General features: G+C 48.2%; 1 protein-coding gene across 2 annotated transcripts in view; it reads left to right on the top strand.

Annotated features, from left to right (window-relative positions):
* The window catches only part of NACC2 (NACC family member 2), a 1,346,898-nt gene that overhangs the window by 82,535 nt on the left and 1,249,163 nt on the right, over window positions 1-15,200 (top strand). The gene's annotated exons all lie outside the window — the stretch shown is intronic.

Genomic DNA, 15,200 nt, shown 5'->3' with positions numbered 1-15,200 from the left:
ACAAGAAGCGTTTGTTTTTTCGCAAAAGTGCTGTGATGGGGTGTACAACATACGAGAAGTCAGGAATAAATCTGGGGTAGAAATTAGCAAATCCAAGCATGCTTTGCACCCCTTTAACTGAACTGGGTGATGGCCACTTGAGAATTGCTTCCATCTTTCGAGAGTCCATTCGGACTCCTTTTGGAGTCAGGATAAATCCAAGGAATTCAACTTCTGTAGCATGAAAAACACATTTTTCCAATTCTGCATATAACTTGTGCTGGCGTAGTTTCTCAAGGACTGCACGAACGTGCTTAACATGGTCTGATTCTTAGGAGGAGTACACTAGAATATCGTCTATGTATACGATTCACTAAGGACATCGTTCATAAAATACTAGAAGGCTGCTGGTGCATTGCACAACCCGAAAGGCATCACCCGATATTCGAATAATCCGTACTTGGTGCGAAAAGCAGTCTTCCATTCGTCGCCCTTCTTTACACGTACCAGATGATATGCCGCTCGGAGATCTAATTTAGCGTAGATGCAAACATCCTTTACTTGGTCTAGTAGTTCGGGGATCAGAGGCAATGGATATCGGTTCTTCACCGTGATCTGGTTTAATGCGCCGTAGTCTATGCACGTTCTGAGGTCACCTTCCTTTTTGGGCACGAAGAATAAAGCTGAAGATGCGGGGGACTTGGATGGACGAATCAAGACATTAGCAAGGTATTGTCGTAGGTGACGGTTTTCAAATTCCGTAAGGGCGTAGATCCTACTGCATAGAGGTTGTGCATAGAGGTCGATTTGACAATCGTATGATCTATGAGGTGGTAAGGTGTTTGCCTGTTCTTTCTGGAAAACATCCTGCAATTCTTGATATTCCTGAAGTAACTGCTAGACTGGATTAGCGACTGTGGCCAGGCTTTTTTTCAAAGTTTTTTCCGGGTAACAGGTGTGTGCACACTCCGGGAAGGTTACTCTCTTCTCTCGCCAATCAATACAAGGATTATGTGTTTCCAACCAAGGTATCCCCAGTATTATTTGGAACTGCGGCTTTCATTAAGTCAAACACAATAGTCTCTCGATGCCCATCTTGACCCAACAGTGTCATCTCTGTGATGGAATGAGTTACAGGCCCAGAGGCAATTTCAGTTCCATCGACTGTGGTGATAACATCCAAAGTGATCTTTTTGCAGAGAGGTAGATTCATCCTAGAAGCCAATTCGTGGTCCACATAGTTCCCTACGGCCCCGCTATCAATGTATGCCCTAACTGCGTGCATACATGATGGCTGCCTTGGATCAATAAGGACCATTGGTATGATTAGGTGCGAGGTCTAAGTGTCCTTCTTTAAGCTCGGCAAGTGGACCTCTACGCTTGTTGGGCGTGGTCGTTTCCCGAATCAGGCTCTGTTTGATTTCTATCAGCAACTCCGACTACTTTCTTGGATGGTTTTATATGGCAATCCCGTAGAAAATGTCCTGAGGCCCCACAGTACAGACACAACTGCATCTGTCGTCGCCTTTCTCTTTCTTTTTGAGTTAAGGGTCCCTTAACCCCCCCGATCTGCATTGGTTCTGATGCATCTGTTCCTTTGGGAGTAACATTGGGTTTAACCAATACCCGATTCTCGAACTTAGCTCGATCAGCTTTTCTATTCTGAAGTCGGTGGTCTAGCTGGACCACTAAGTCTATATATTCTGCGCAATCCTGAGGTGGGTTCACAACTTGGGCCAAAACATCTTTGAGTTCACCCCGAAGTCCACCATGAACTAATGTAATTCGCTTTACCTCTGGCCATCCGGTTTCCACCACCAACCTATTGAAGGTTGCGATATAAGTTAGCAGGTCCTGGTTTCCTTGTCGTAGGGATAGAAGTTCATTTTCCAGGGCCTGTCCCTGTGAATGTCTGGCGAATAGTCTTTCCATGCTCCATTGAAAACCCTGAAAATCCCAAAGAAGAGGGTCATCCTGGTTGACTAATGGAATTGACCAATCCGCTGCGCTGCCACTAAGGTATGACGGTACAAAGGCTACTTTGGCTTGGTCGTTTGGAAAAGCTCCTGGTCTGCATAAAAAGTGCAAGCGGCATTGGTTCATGAACACGGCAAACCTTTTCGGGTCCCCAGCAAAGCGTTCGGGTGGAGCTAAAGGAATGCTCCCTGGTAGAACCACTTGCATAGGGCTGCTCGATGAAACGGGGGTTTAATTCCCCCCAAGTCCAGGTAGTGGTGTTTGCCCGGCTTGGTTTTGCAGCAGTTGTCTGGCAAGATCATCAGTGCGATCCTTTGACACAATCAGTTCTCTCCTGAGGGCATTACTTTCTTGGCGTGCGGAGTGCACTTAGTTCTCCTAACAATTGGGCTAGTTGGTCGGTTTCTGAGGTCTCCATTACGCCCAGTGGGGATTTGTAGATAGGCTTCGTTTTCTGTTACGCTCACCTGGTTCCCACAGGGGCGTCGATCGGACCCGGACAGCTGCGGTCTCCACCAACGTGATGCGTAGTGAAGAGATGACAGCCTGGACTGGCCTGCCGAATCTTGTCTGCTGGACTCGTAGAAGTATTCTCCTGCAAGTGGAGAAAGGGATTTAGCCACCCGTGGACTTTAGTTATGCCCCCCCGCCCTCCCAACTGTTCTCGTTCTCACCACTAATCACCTCTGATATCCCCTCTTGGTAACCTCACCTTATGTTTTTAAATGATGAGCTCTCCATCCTGCATGTCATGCAGGAGTGCGTAGATACCAGTTACTTCACTGGTTTGAAGGTATTGGAGGAGTTCCGGAGGAATATTGACTCCAGTGTCTATAAAGTTCAAAGAGTTCAATATGTCCGATGTTCACTCTTGTTCCATTCCCTCGTTAGGTTGCAGCTGGGTCCAAAAGAATATTGCCTGGAGGCAGCTGATGGCGTTCAGGTAAGAGTCTGTATTACCAAACACTGTCCGGTAAAAGTTGCATGAGTTTAACTTGCTGTTTTCTCTCCCTTTATAGTTGCGGCATAGAAAGATGCAGCGAATTAAAGGATAATACCTCCGGTGGTAAAGCAGGTAAGCCTATGGTGGCAAAGAATTTGTCTTTGTCAGTTTTCTCGGCTCACCTTGTTATTCCTTTTGTTTTCCCCCCCCAGGTGCTGGGTTTCGACGAAGAAAATGATGGAGGCAGCGCCGAGTTGAAAGATGCAGTGGACTGGTTAGTATAACGCGGCGCTGCTGCTGGCGAAGCGACGCGTGCTGAAATAATGTCCTTTCCAGGCTCGGAGATGTGCTGGGTCCGGAATCAGGTAAGGAATCAAATAATGTCTGTGATCTAACCTCTTCTCCTTTCTTTTCCTTTTGTCTAGGAGCTCCGAATTCGAGGCGGGCGTGGCAGAAGACTGGATGCTGACTTGCAGACACGGTGAGGTTTACCCTGCTGGATGCAGAATAACACGAAGCATGAGCTGCTGTTCGGGCGTGGTTTAAATAGCCTGCAAAGTAGTCCCAGGTAAGAAGTTCCCCAGAACCACACCCGAGTAAAAAAAATAGTCCCTGTAATAAAATAGTCCCATCCAGGCCTCACGTTGGCTTGGACTCATTTGCAGCATGGTCTGCATAAGGTAAGTAAAGTCTATGAGCCTGTGGCTGTTGGGGTTTTAATGAGTATCTGGATGCCTGCTCCCGGGGCTGATGGACTCGATCCGGATGCCCGGGGGTAGGCATCATGACACCACCAGGGACTTCAGCTTAACTTTGGGCCTCTGCCACCTGTTCAAAACACTGGGCCTGGTGGACACCTGGAGGGTCCTCCACCCGGGCACAGCAGACTACTCATTCTTCTCCTATGTCCACCGCTCCTCATCCCGAATAGACCTGATCCTAGCCAGCCCACAGCTGCTGCAATTCATGGATGATGTAAAAATCGGTGCCAGGGTGCTGTCGGACCATGCCCCAATTCTCTACACTGCAAGGGTCTTTGACCCGGACCCCCCAGAAAGACGCAGATGGGCTCTGTATGAACCAATGCTGCATGATATGGCGGCGCGTGATGCCATAGCCAAGGTGATCAGCAATTATTTTAAGGAACCCCCGCCCCCCGACCTCACCTCTACAGCAATGAGATTGGAAGCCATGAGGCCGTAATGGGGGGGGGGGGACTGATAGCTCAGGCTGCCGCATATACGAGGAGGCGAACCATAAACAGAAATCAGCTAGAGAAGGAAATGGCGGAGGCAGATGCAACCCTAAAAAAGAGTGATCACCCAAAGCGCCTAAAATGGTGAGGCTAGCTTGCACAAAACTGGAAGCTCACTATGCCGAGGACACATCCCAGACCCTGCTCCGGACCGAGCAGAGCTACTACGTGACTGGCAATAAAGCCAATAAATATCTGGTGAGCAAACTAGCCAAATCCCTCTGACTGAACCACATTACCGCACTGAAATACCCGAACGGTAGAACCTTGTACGGAGAAGAGGCAAAACTACAAGTGGCGGCAGCCCATCCGGCTGACACCCTGACCTCGCCCCCCCCCCCACCCCCCAACCCTGCAGGCCGTCCAGGAACAATTTATAGCAGACGCCCGGCTGCCACACCTCTCAGAAACGGGCAGATCTGCCCTGGAAGCCCCAATTACGACCAAAGATGGAAGAAATACTCAAAACCCTGAAAGCCAGGGCCCCGGGACCAGATGGCTTTCCACCAAAATTTTACAAACTTTCGCCCCCTGCTGCTGTGCCCAATGACAGGTCTTCAACTCTATTCGGGACACGGGCACTATAGCGCAATCTATGCAAGAGTCTATCACAATAGTGCTACTGAAACCCAGCAAGGACCAAAGAAGAACTCGTATAGACCGATATTCCTGCTCCATGTGGACGCAAATGCATACTCAAAGGTTCTGGCGAACAGGTTGGTGTAAATCCTTCCTTCCTTCCATCCATCATAGATCAGGACCAGGCAGGGTTTATCAGAGGGAGAAGCACCATGGACAGCAACCGTCGAGCACTCAAGCTCATTGAAGTCGTGACCCAAGAACTACGGGGCCGGGCAGTCTTAACACTGGACGCCAACAAAGCTTTTGACAGGGTGGACTGGAACTTCATGTGCTTCACACTGGAGGCATTCCGGTTTGGCCCGATATTCCAGAAAATGGTGTTAGCAAACTACAAAGCCCCAAAAATCACTCCGGCTGAATCAGAAGACCTCGTCCCTGATCCAGCTCTCATGCGGGACGAGACAAGGCTGTCCGCTCTCCCCGCTGATCTTTGCTCAGGTCATGGAACCATTCGCCCAAAGGACACGAGCCAACAATCAAATCACTGGGCTAGAAATAAACGGCGAACGATTCAAGATCTACCTGTATGCCGACGACGTGATGATCTCATTCACCAACTGTCAATCTTCCTTGTCCGCTATCCTAACTGAGCTGGAGGCGTTCAAAAGAGTGGCTTGATTCCAGATGAACTACTCCAAATCCGAGGCATTGGGCATCAACCTGGGCGCTCCCCTTATAGCCACCCTCCAGGCACTATGCCTGCTAAGATGGAGCACCTCCTCAACGGCCTACCTGGGAATAAGGCGGACCCGAAACAGCTGTACACTGCTAATTTCCCCCGTTATTCAAGGAACTGGAGAAGGACCTCCAACGATGGGACAGTCAAGAAATGTCCCTACTGGGACGGGTTACAGCATGCAAAATGAACCTCCTCCCTAGACTGCTGTACCTGTGTTCTGCTCTCCTGGTCCCCCCTCGCTCCCCAACAGGCCTTGGAACAACTACAGAGGAAACTGGCGAAATTTGTGTGGAGGGGAGGCCGAGCCAGAATACCTATGAGGGTCATGACTGGGGCCACGAAATGGGGTGGCTTCGGGCTCCCCAACCCGATGAACTATTTCCTGGCTGCCCAACTAGCGAGCGCTGCGGCCTGGGCGAGCTCAGAGGCCCCCCCCAAAATGGTCCTGCATCGAGCAAACTAGATTCTGGCCACAACTATACTCCCTACTACATATCCCAGGGCCCCACCGAAGCCCCAGACCACAGATGTTATCGTCCACCAAGGCAACCCTCGAGGCATGGGCATGGGCCCGACGGAGGAGGGAGGTGCCCACGGGCCTGAGCCCGGTCATCTGGAACCCTGACTTCAGGCCAAGAATGGAGGCAGCTCACTTCAGCTGATGGACCGCAGGGGGCTTCCGATCCCTCTCCCAACTCGAGGGCAACAACCTGCTCAGCTTCGAGGAATGCAAATACCGCTTTCAGCTGACGGAAAGATTGAGGTTCGCATACGTCCAACTTTGCCACTGGATCTCGCAGCCCACGGTCCGTCTGGGAGCCACCTGGGACCTCCACCCACTTGAACAAGCGATGGGGGAAGGCACAGGACGGGGTCGGATTACTAAAATTTGTCGCCTCCTCCAGGAGGACATGCTAAAAGTTAGACCTCCATACATGCCCGGATGGGAGGCGGACCAGGGTCACCCCATAGAAGACCAGACATGGGTGGAGATCTGGTCCAGGATCAACTCGACATCCAGATGCGTTACAAACAAGGCATGCGCCCTAAAGCTCCTTCACCGCTGGTACTATTCCCCAGTTCTGTTGAACCATTGCAATGCTGACATAGACCTGAGCTGCTGGAGGAGATGCGGTGAGTGGGGATACTTTTTCCACATGTGTTGGGGATGCCCGACAGTGCAATCCTTCTGTAGGGAGGTCCTGCGGATCGTTGAGGAAATCACCCAGCGCAAACTGCCGATGGACCCGGAGGTGATCCTTCTCGGGGTGGCGAGCCCAAACTGATATCCCAAAACAGGGTGATCTGCCAAACTGCTTACACACCTACTGCTAGCAGCTAAGATTACAGTGGCACAGAAGTGGAAAGCGCAGGAAGCTCCTCTTTTGGCCCTCTGGTGGATAAAGGTTTAGGAGATCTTGGTGGCGGAGAAGGTCACAGCAACTAAGTAGGGGTCCCTCCACCGATTGCTGGGCCCCAGTACTGGACTGTCACTCCCGATTCCTGGCGTTAACATTTCAATCCCGCCTGGTATCAAACTTTCTGGGCCCCCAAAGCCCTGACTGGTCTCCAACCCATCGGAGCATCACAGACTAAAGGGGCGGCGGGGGAGGGACCACTGGGAGGGAGTACTGGTCAAGCCGCATGCATATTAACTGTAAAGGGAGTCACAATAACAAATGTAATGTACAGTAAATGCTGTAACCGTAAGAAATAGTTGTTAAACATTTTTTTTTAAGTGTGTCAACTGTGGTTCCAAAATGTCGATCACTGACCTTCACTGTGTCTGCCTTTGGTGCTTGGGTTCGGACCATCGGACCTGCGATTGGGGCTCCTGTCAGTCGATGACGGAGAAAGCTCTTCGCAAACGAAAAGGTAAACTAGCGGTGGGGCGGAAAGCTTCGAGGGCCTCTTCGAAGGCCGCTGCGAAGAAGCGTAGACAGTCCGGCGAGCCTCCGATAGACATAAACACTCGGAAGAGATCGCGATCTAGGAGTAGATCAAGACGTTCTTTGTCTTCTTATAAGAAGACGAAGAGGAGCCCTAGATCTCCTTCCTCTTCGTCAGACACATCTACCGTGATGGTAAGATGTCCGACTAAGTCGAATTCCCCTACGAAGTGGGAAGAGTTGAGAGAACAAATGATCAAGGTCTTTGAGAATGCGGCCTGACCCCCTCAAAGAAACCTCGGAAGAGCCAGATTTCGGTCGCTCCCTTGTACGATGCAGGAGAGTCAGAAACTACTACGGCCAAGTCCAGCAGTAAGGCAGAAACTCGACGATCTCGACCCGACGTTAAAACGTCTAAGGTTCCTCGAGATTCGAGTGATTCCCCGGTATCGGCTAGAAAGCATAAACTGTCGAAGCACTCAACAAGTTCATCGGCGCAGACTACCTCGATGCCGAAGGGGATGTTGACTCCATTATAGAAGTCGTCCTCGCCGATTTCGAAGAATCCTTCGATTCCCTCGAGGCAAATTTCGGAACAGGAAAAAAGGTATACACCTTTTCCCAAATCAGACTTTTTTAAGTCCATGTCCTCTATTTTTGAGGAAGAAAGTGCCTCAGAGGAAGACATTTCTCCATTTGGAGTAAAATTTGGTACTAAAAATGTGCCAGAGGAATTGATTGACCCTGAGTCATGAATGAGACCTGTGCGACCCCCCCTTCACTCTGCCAGTGGCATTGACATGTCACCAGAGTTAGATTTTCAAAAACCTGATCCTGCAGAAGATGCAGATTTCAGGTGCAGGATCTTGGAACAGGGTTGCTGACTCTATGGGTTGGGGCAGATCTTTACCAATGTTTGAACAAGATTATATGACCGATATCCTGGACCAGGGTCCCCAAAAGGACCCAGTTCTTCCCTTTCATAGGGATCTTCAAAGAACAGTGTTTGCAAATTGGGAGTCTGTTGCAGCAGTCAATAAAGACTTTCCCAAAAAATATAGGCCATCAAGCTGTGACCCTGATTATCGGAGTAAACACCCTACGCCAGACAATCTAGTGGTACAAGCTGCTACTAACACGAGGCAGTCAGCTTACCCATCTATCCCCCCAGATGGAGAGGATAAAAAGGTGGACGCTCGAGCTTGCAAGGTATTTACCTCGAGCAGTATGGCCCTTAAGCCAGTAAATGTTACCTATACCCTGGCCAGGTTCACCCATACCCCGTGGAATTGCGTAAAGACGGCGGCTGAAAATATTCCAGAAGGCGAAGAAAGGGAAGGCTTTCTAAATATTGTGAAAGATAGTAAGGAGGCAATGGGGGAATGTCTCCAATCTGGATTGGATACTGTTGACAGCATCAGCAGATCCAAGGCTGCAAGCACAGTACTGTGCAGATTTGCGTGGTTGAGGAAGTCGGGGTTTGCACCGGACGTGCAGGCCAGGCTACTCAACATGCCTTTCGACGTCTCGAGGCTGTTCGGCAGTAAAGCTGATAAGAGCTTAGAAAAACTAGAGACCTCCAAGGCGGCAGCTAAGTCACTTAGCGCCTCTATGCGACAGCCTCAAAAGCTTTCTTCGGGCTCATCTTACTGGAGAGGTCATTGTTTTCGATACTACTCCTCATTTGGTAGAGGAAGAGGACAGGCCGCACCTTGTGCAGGAAATTTTAACCCTGCTAGAGAAAGGCACAATAGAACAGGTACCCATAGTGGAAAGGAACAAGGGTTGGTACTCCCCTTACTTTCTCATACCAAAGAAGGACCAAGGATTGAGACCCATCTTGGACTTAAGAAACTTGAACAAGTTCCTCAGGATGGACAAGTTCAAGATGGTAACCCTTTCTCAGATCCTTCAGGCTCTCCAACTCCAAGACTGGTTATCATTGGACCTTCAGGATGCTTACTTTCTGTGCTTGGTATGGATTGGCACATGAAAGTACCTGAGGTTCGAGGTTGGCGGCTCTCACTATCAGTTTCGAGTTCTGCCACTCTGGCTGACCTCCGCCCAGAGTGTTTTCACCAAACTGAGGGCGGTGGTGGCAGCGTGTCTCAAGAGAGGGGGGGATTCATGTCTACCCCTACATGGACGATTGGTTGATCAGGGCTCGTTCCTCCGAACAAGCTCAGGAACCTCTCTTAATCACCTGCCACTCCCTTCACAGACTGGGCTTCTCCCTCCATTACAAGAAGTCCCATATGGTACCATTCCAAAGACTCCAATTTATCGGCGCAGTCCTGGATACTTCATTGGGAAAGCCTTGCTTCCCGAGATGAGAGCTCACCACATTTTGCAGATGGTAACAAAGTTCCAAAATGCCCAGCATCTGCCAGCCTTTGATTTTCTGAGGTTGCTCGGCCTCATGGCATCCAGCATTCTTCTGGTGCCAGAGGCCTGATTGAGAATGAGATCCCTTCAAAGGGCCCTCAGGACACAGTGGTCCCAATTCTCGGGGAATATGTCGGATCTTCTGCAAGTTTCAAGCACAGTTGCCCAGGACCTTCTATGGTGGACTTGCAACAACAATATTCTCGGGAGAGCATCTTTTTGGCAACCATGGCCAGAGAAAACAGAAGTGACGGACGCCTCACTAATGGGGTGGCGAGCCCATACCGACGATCTGGAGATCAGCGGTTGTTGGTCTCAATCGGAGTCCAAAATACACATCAACCTTGTGGAGCTGAGGGCGATCAGACTAGCGCTGAAGGCCTTTCTGCCCTCTCTACAGAGAAGGAATGTCCTGATAATGGCAGACAACACAGTGGCCATGTACTACCTCAACAAGAGAGGAGGCGTAGGGTCTCTACCACTGTGCAGAGAGGCAATGCACCTCTGGTTCTGGGCAAAACCAGAAGGAATCTCTGTCGGCAGTTCACCTAGCCGGAGAGCAGAACACAGTGGCGGACGCTCTGAGCAGGTAGAGCACAGTATCCCACAAGTGGGAACTAGCTCAGGAAGTCCTTCAAGAGATTGTCACCCTTTGGGGAACCCCTCAGGTTGATCTGTTTGTGACCTCGGTCAACCGAAAGCGTGATCAGTACTGCTCAATGGAATTTCCCCCAAGAGGAGCTCTAGGAGACGTGTTTGTATTGGACCGGGAATTTCCACTTCTGTACGCGTTTCCCCCAGTCCCTGTGATTCCTCAAGTAATCAGGAGGTTGAGAAAGTTCAGGAAAACCATGATCCTAATTGCCCCGGATTGGTCCAGGAAAACGTGGTACCCGGACCTTCTGGACATGTCCATCTGCCCTCCAATACGTCTTCCACTCGCAAGAGGAAGGTCGAGTTCTCCATCCAGAGGTCAAGACACTCAATCTTCATGCATGGTTTCTGAGAGGTTGAGATATAAGGATTGGGACCTCCCGGATGACTTAATGGAGAGTTTTTGCTTTCGGCCAGAAGGCCAGCAACTAAATCTCTGTACCAGTGTCTTTGGAATTAATTCAGTAACTAGTGCAAAGATAAGAATGTGGACCCTTTTCAATGTGTCCCTCCTATAGTGCTATCTTTTCTATTACATCTGGCCAATCTGGGGCTCTAGATTGGGACAATAAAGGGATATTTGGCAGCGCTTTCCATATTCAAGCACTCCTCAAAAGGTTTCCTATTTTAAGATTCCTTTTGATTATTTAGGTTTTGAGGAGGCTCACAAATGTGTACCCCCCAGTACCTTTTCATGTCCCTACTTGGGATTTGAATCTTGTGTTGAAATTCTTAATTTGTATACCTTTTGAGCCTCTACATTCCTGTCCTTTTAAGGCTTTTAACACTCAAAACTGTCCTTCTTGTGGCCTTTACATCAGCACGCAGAGTTACTGAATTGCAGGCTCTCTCATGCAAACCCCTGTATACTACCTTTTACAAGGATAATACCTTCTTTCTTGCCGAAAGTAGTTTCTGACTTTCATTTGTTACAATAAATCACACGTTCAACCTTCTATCCTCCTCATTTGGGCAAAGAGGAGGAGAGGTTACACAGACTGGACCCAAAAAGGGCTCTGAGTTTTTATATATCAAGAATGAAAAAAAACACCAGGATGACCAACTTTTTGTGGGTTAGCGGTGACAAAACAAACTATATCCTGCTGGATTACTTTGGCTATAGTAGAGTGCTACAGATTAGCTGGGAAAGACCCACCGGAAGGGCTTTGTGCCCATTCCACAAGTGGTATGGCTACTTCCGCTGGTCTGAAGAGGGGAGTCCATGTAATTGATATTTGTTCATCTGCAACATGGGCATCAATGCACGCCTTTGTTAAGCATTACTGCTTAAATGCCTCTTCTTCCCAGGAAGGTCTGTTTGCAAAAGCTGTACTTCATTCTGTACAAAATAAAAAATTAGTACTCCCACCTCCAAATTTACTACTACTATGGGAGTCTATCATAGATGAGGAATACATGGGAGGACACAATCTATTCGAAGAACAAGTTACTTACCAACAGTAACGTTCTTTCGACTGGATGTTCCTCCCACATATTCCGCATTGCCCCTCCCATCCTACCCCACAGTACAGTTTACGTTATTTACACTTCTCGTTCACGAAGAGCTTACAGTCTGAGTCACGCCTGGGTGTTCCTCGAATCATACCACGAAAAAACAGAACTGAAGCCAACGGGCGCGGCACAAGCTACTTGCTACTTATACGACTGGTGACGTCGACACGCTATGGAGACTGTTGAGGGACATCGACGCCACGACCTTGTGCACAGCGCCTCTGCTGAAAAAAAAATTTCAGAAGCAGCAAAGCTGGTGAGATGCGAATATCGTAGATGATGAATACGTGGGAGGAACATCTAGTCGAAAGAACGTTACAGTTGGTAAGTAACTTGTTCTTCTTAATGAGTGAACTTTAAAAACACGTTTGGTCATCACAAGAGGTCGCTTGTGTGGTCAGTGCAATGGATCAATAATCCTTTTGGAACATTAAGACCATTTGATAGACATGTTAAGGGACAAGCATCAGCAGTCCAACTGCCATGTTCATGTTTGGTGGGCACAAGTAACACAGCTATTGTCTTGCCCTGGATGTTCATGCACTGGTAGATCGCTGCTTGTTTTTTTTTTGTTTTTTTGCCTAGAGCCTGGCTTCATTGATTGATGATGTAAGAATTACACAGGTGTGGTTTCTGTCCGTAATGCTCATGTTTCCTTCCTGGGGTTAGATTAGCAGTTCCTTAATTGTCCATGGAAATTGATATGCCATCGTTTCTGAAGGCCTATGGTAGTAAACATGTTGATGCAGTGTCTTGCCACATGAAACGCATTGAGCAGCATATGTTGCTCAAAGTAATTTATAGGCTGGAGTAGGTGGAATTGTAGGAGTTCACCAGGGGTTGGCATAAGAAGGTGAGGTATAAATGGAATAAATCCATAATCTTTAAAAAGGGAGGTACATTAGGGTCTCAAGGGTACACTTTTTCTAACTTTATGACCCAAAGTCCGAAACTTGGTTTTCAATCTTGAATAACTTCATTTGGACAAAGACCATATGATTTGTCCCAGGACAGATGAGGCATGTCAGTGGAGTGGGCAATCAAAATGCCTCCTCCACAAAGGTACAAATCATAGGTGGAGAGTTGTGCTATTTCCAGTCTCTGGTTCTTTTCAGGGTCTTAGTCCTGACTCCTTTGAATCCCGGGAATAAGGTAACTCGCCAACAACTACTCTGCCAAGCAAGAAACCAATGTACAAATGCAAAGCTTTCAGATGGTTCGAAAAGGCATAAGCGTACATAGCAAAGAGACTGGAGGTATCGCAGTGGGCAGAGAGTGACTCGGTCTTGTCAAAATATGTAAACTTATGTTTTTACAGAGAATTTCATATGGACAGTTGGCTGTTCCCATTTGCTCCTAGTTTTAGCAGGCATGGGTATTGGGACACTATAATTTACCCACAGGTCAACTCGACCAAGGACATTTGGCCATCTCCTGATCAACCGGTTCACACCAGTAAGAGAACGGAACAAGCAACTTTTAGCTCTCCCTCAATCACTTCAATGATGATATACTTCTAATGGTTTATTGACATGGGATCTGAAGTTACAACTTTGCAGCACCCATCTGGAGGAGGAGGAGGTTACATGTAGGGCTCTGCAAAACATCAAAATACATAGAGCTAGAGCATATCAAATATACAATGAAAAACGTGTTTTGTTTGTTTCATAGAAAGGAAGATAAAGCCACAATGAAATATAACCGGATCCTATGTAAAAATGTGATTTATCAGTGACATTCCAGATTAAAAATAAATATGCAACAATTTAAAGGAATCCCTTTAAAATACCGCACTCCACAGGATCACTTTTCTTCAGAGAAGCATATTCTGACAACACTATAACTTCTTCGCAATTTTGGCCTATATTCTTGAGGGAGAATTATAAAGGCCAAAATTGGGAAGAACCTGTTGTGTTGTCAGAATATGCCTCTGTGGAGTTGGATTCCTTTTCAGTTGTTGCATATTTTTTCGAGACGACCCCGGTCGCGTCTACTACCTGCACCCGAAATTCTGAAACTCTGTGCCTTAGCGAGCATGTGGATGTTGAGATATATTAGGTTTGGGGAGGATAGCTCAGGGGTAACGTGCTCGCCTTGGAAGCAAGATGACACGAAGCACCAGAGGTTCGATCCCCGGGTCCGCGCTTAGAAACCTCTGGGTATTAAGAGCATTATAAATAACCTATAATATCATATGGGTTACTGCCTTGCAGCCATGTTTAGTTACCTCCTGTCCTCAACATAGCGTTTCTTGTTACACACTGTTTGGGGGTAAACAGGAATGCAGTAACTGGTGCTTTACCTGCCACATACACATTGGAAGGGGCACAGATTAGTTTATTTGCATTGTTACCTGATGCAAGGGGTTGGGGTTGCGGTTGTGATCCCTAGCCTAATCACACAAGCAGGAGCTAGGACAAGTGTATGAACCTTTCACTTTGCTTCAGCAGATTTTGGAGACTTGCCTTTGCTGTGGATGTAGAAGGCAATGGAGGAGTGTACCAAAAAATGGAGAGAATACAGAGTGAGGTGGGGGAGAGCTGGTGCAAGGGAATGGGAGAAAGGGGGAAGGCGAGAACGAGGAGAATTAGGAAGGACTACGATTTGGGTCTGGCGAATAGGGAATGGCAGGCATGCCGCTTTCACATCCACGCATTAAATTGACTCTCTATGGTTACAGGGCGACGATTCTGTGTAACCTGCCATAGTCCTAGGCATGGAGACAGCACATAGAACTGTTAAGGAAGACGCGTTTACACCAGTCCCTCTCCTCTCTCATGGTCTGGTTCACCTGGAGCACAACGCTAAATGGATAATAGATTCATGGAGCTTTTAAACCACAGTGCTCGGAGTTTTGTCTGTGGCTCTTAGGAGGGTGTGGAGGAACAAGACTTGCCGCTCCCCACACCATATGTATGTTTTGAACTGTTGGCTTCTATATTCGTGTATGATACATGGAAGTTGGAAAATCTTGCACATCCTCGTCTCCCTGCGACCTCCCATAATTCCTGTATAACCGCATTTTGCACCAATGCAGTTGGGTCTGCCACGCATCCACAAAGATCCTAACATCCACTTAACAAACCCAAGACAAGTGGAATCGGAACACCGTGGAGGGATCTGCAACGCCCTTGCTGAGATCAGACTATGTTGTCTCTGCGATAGGCAGGCGGCCATGATGTTCCACCAACCCAAACAAGCACAGACTGCGATATCCAACGTGCAGCTCAACACGCATGCTGTCCGTCAGCTTGATGTTATATTTTTGTTGTACTCTTCAAGGTT

The sequence above is a fragment of the Ambystoma mexicanum genome, chromosome 8, assembly GCF_040938575.1.
Source record: "Ambystoma mexicanum isolate Mex_15411 chromosome 8, UKY_AmexF1_1, whole genome shotgun sequence".
NCBI lineage: Eukaryota > Metazoa > Chordata > Amphibia > Caudata > Ambystomatidae > Ambystoma > Ambystoma mexicanum.
This window is presented reverse-complemented; position numbering and strand designations above follow the sequence as displayed.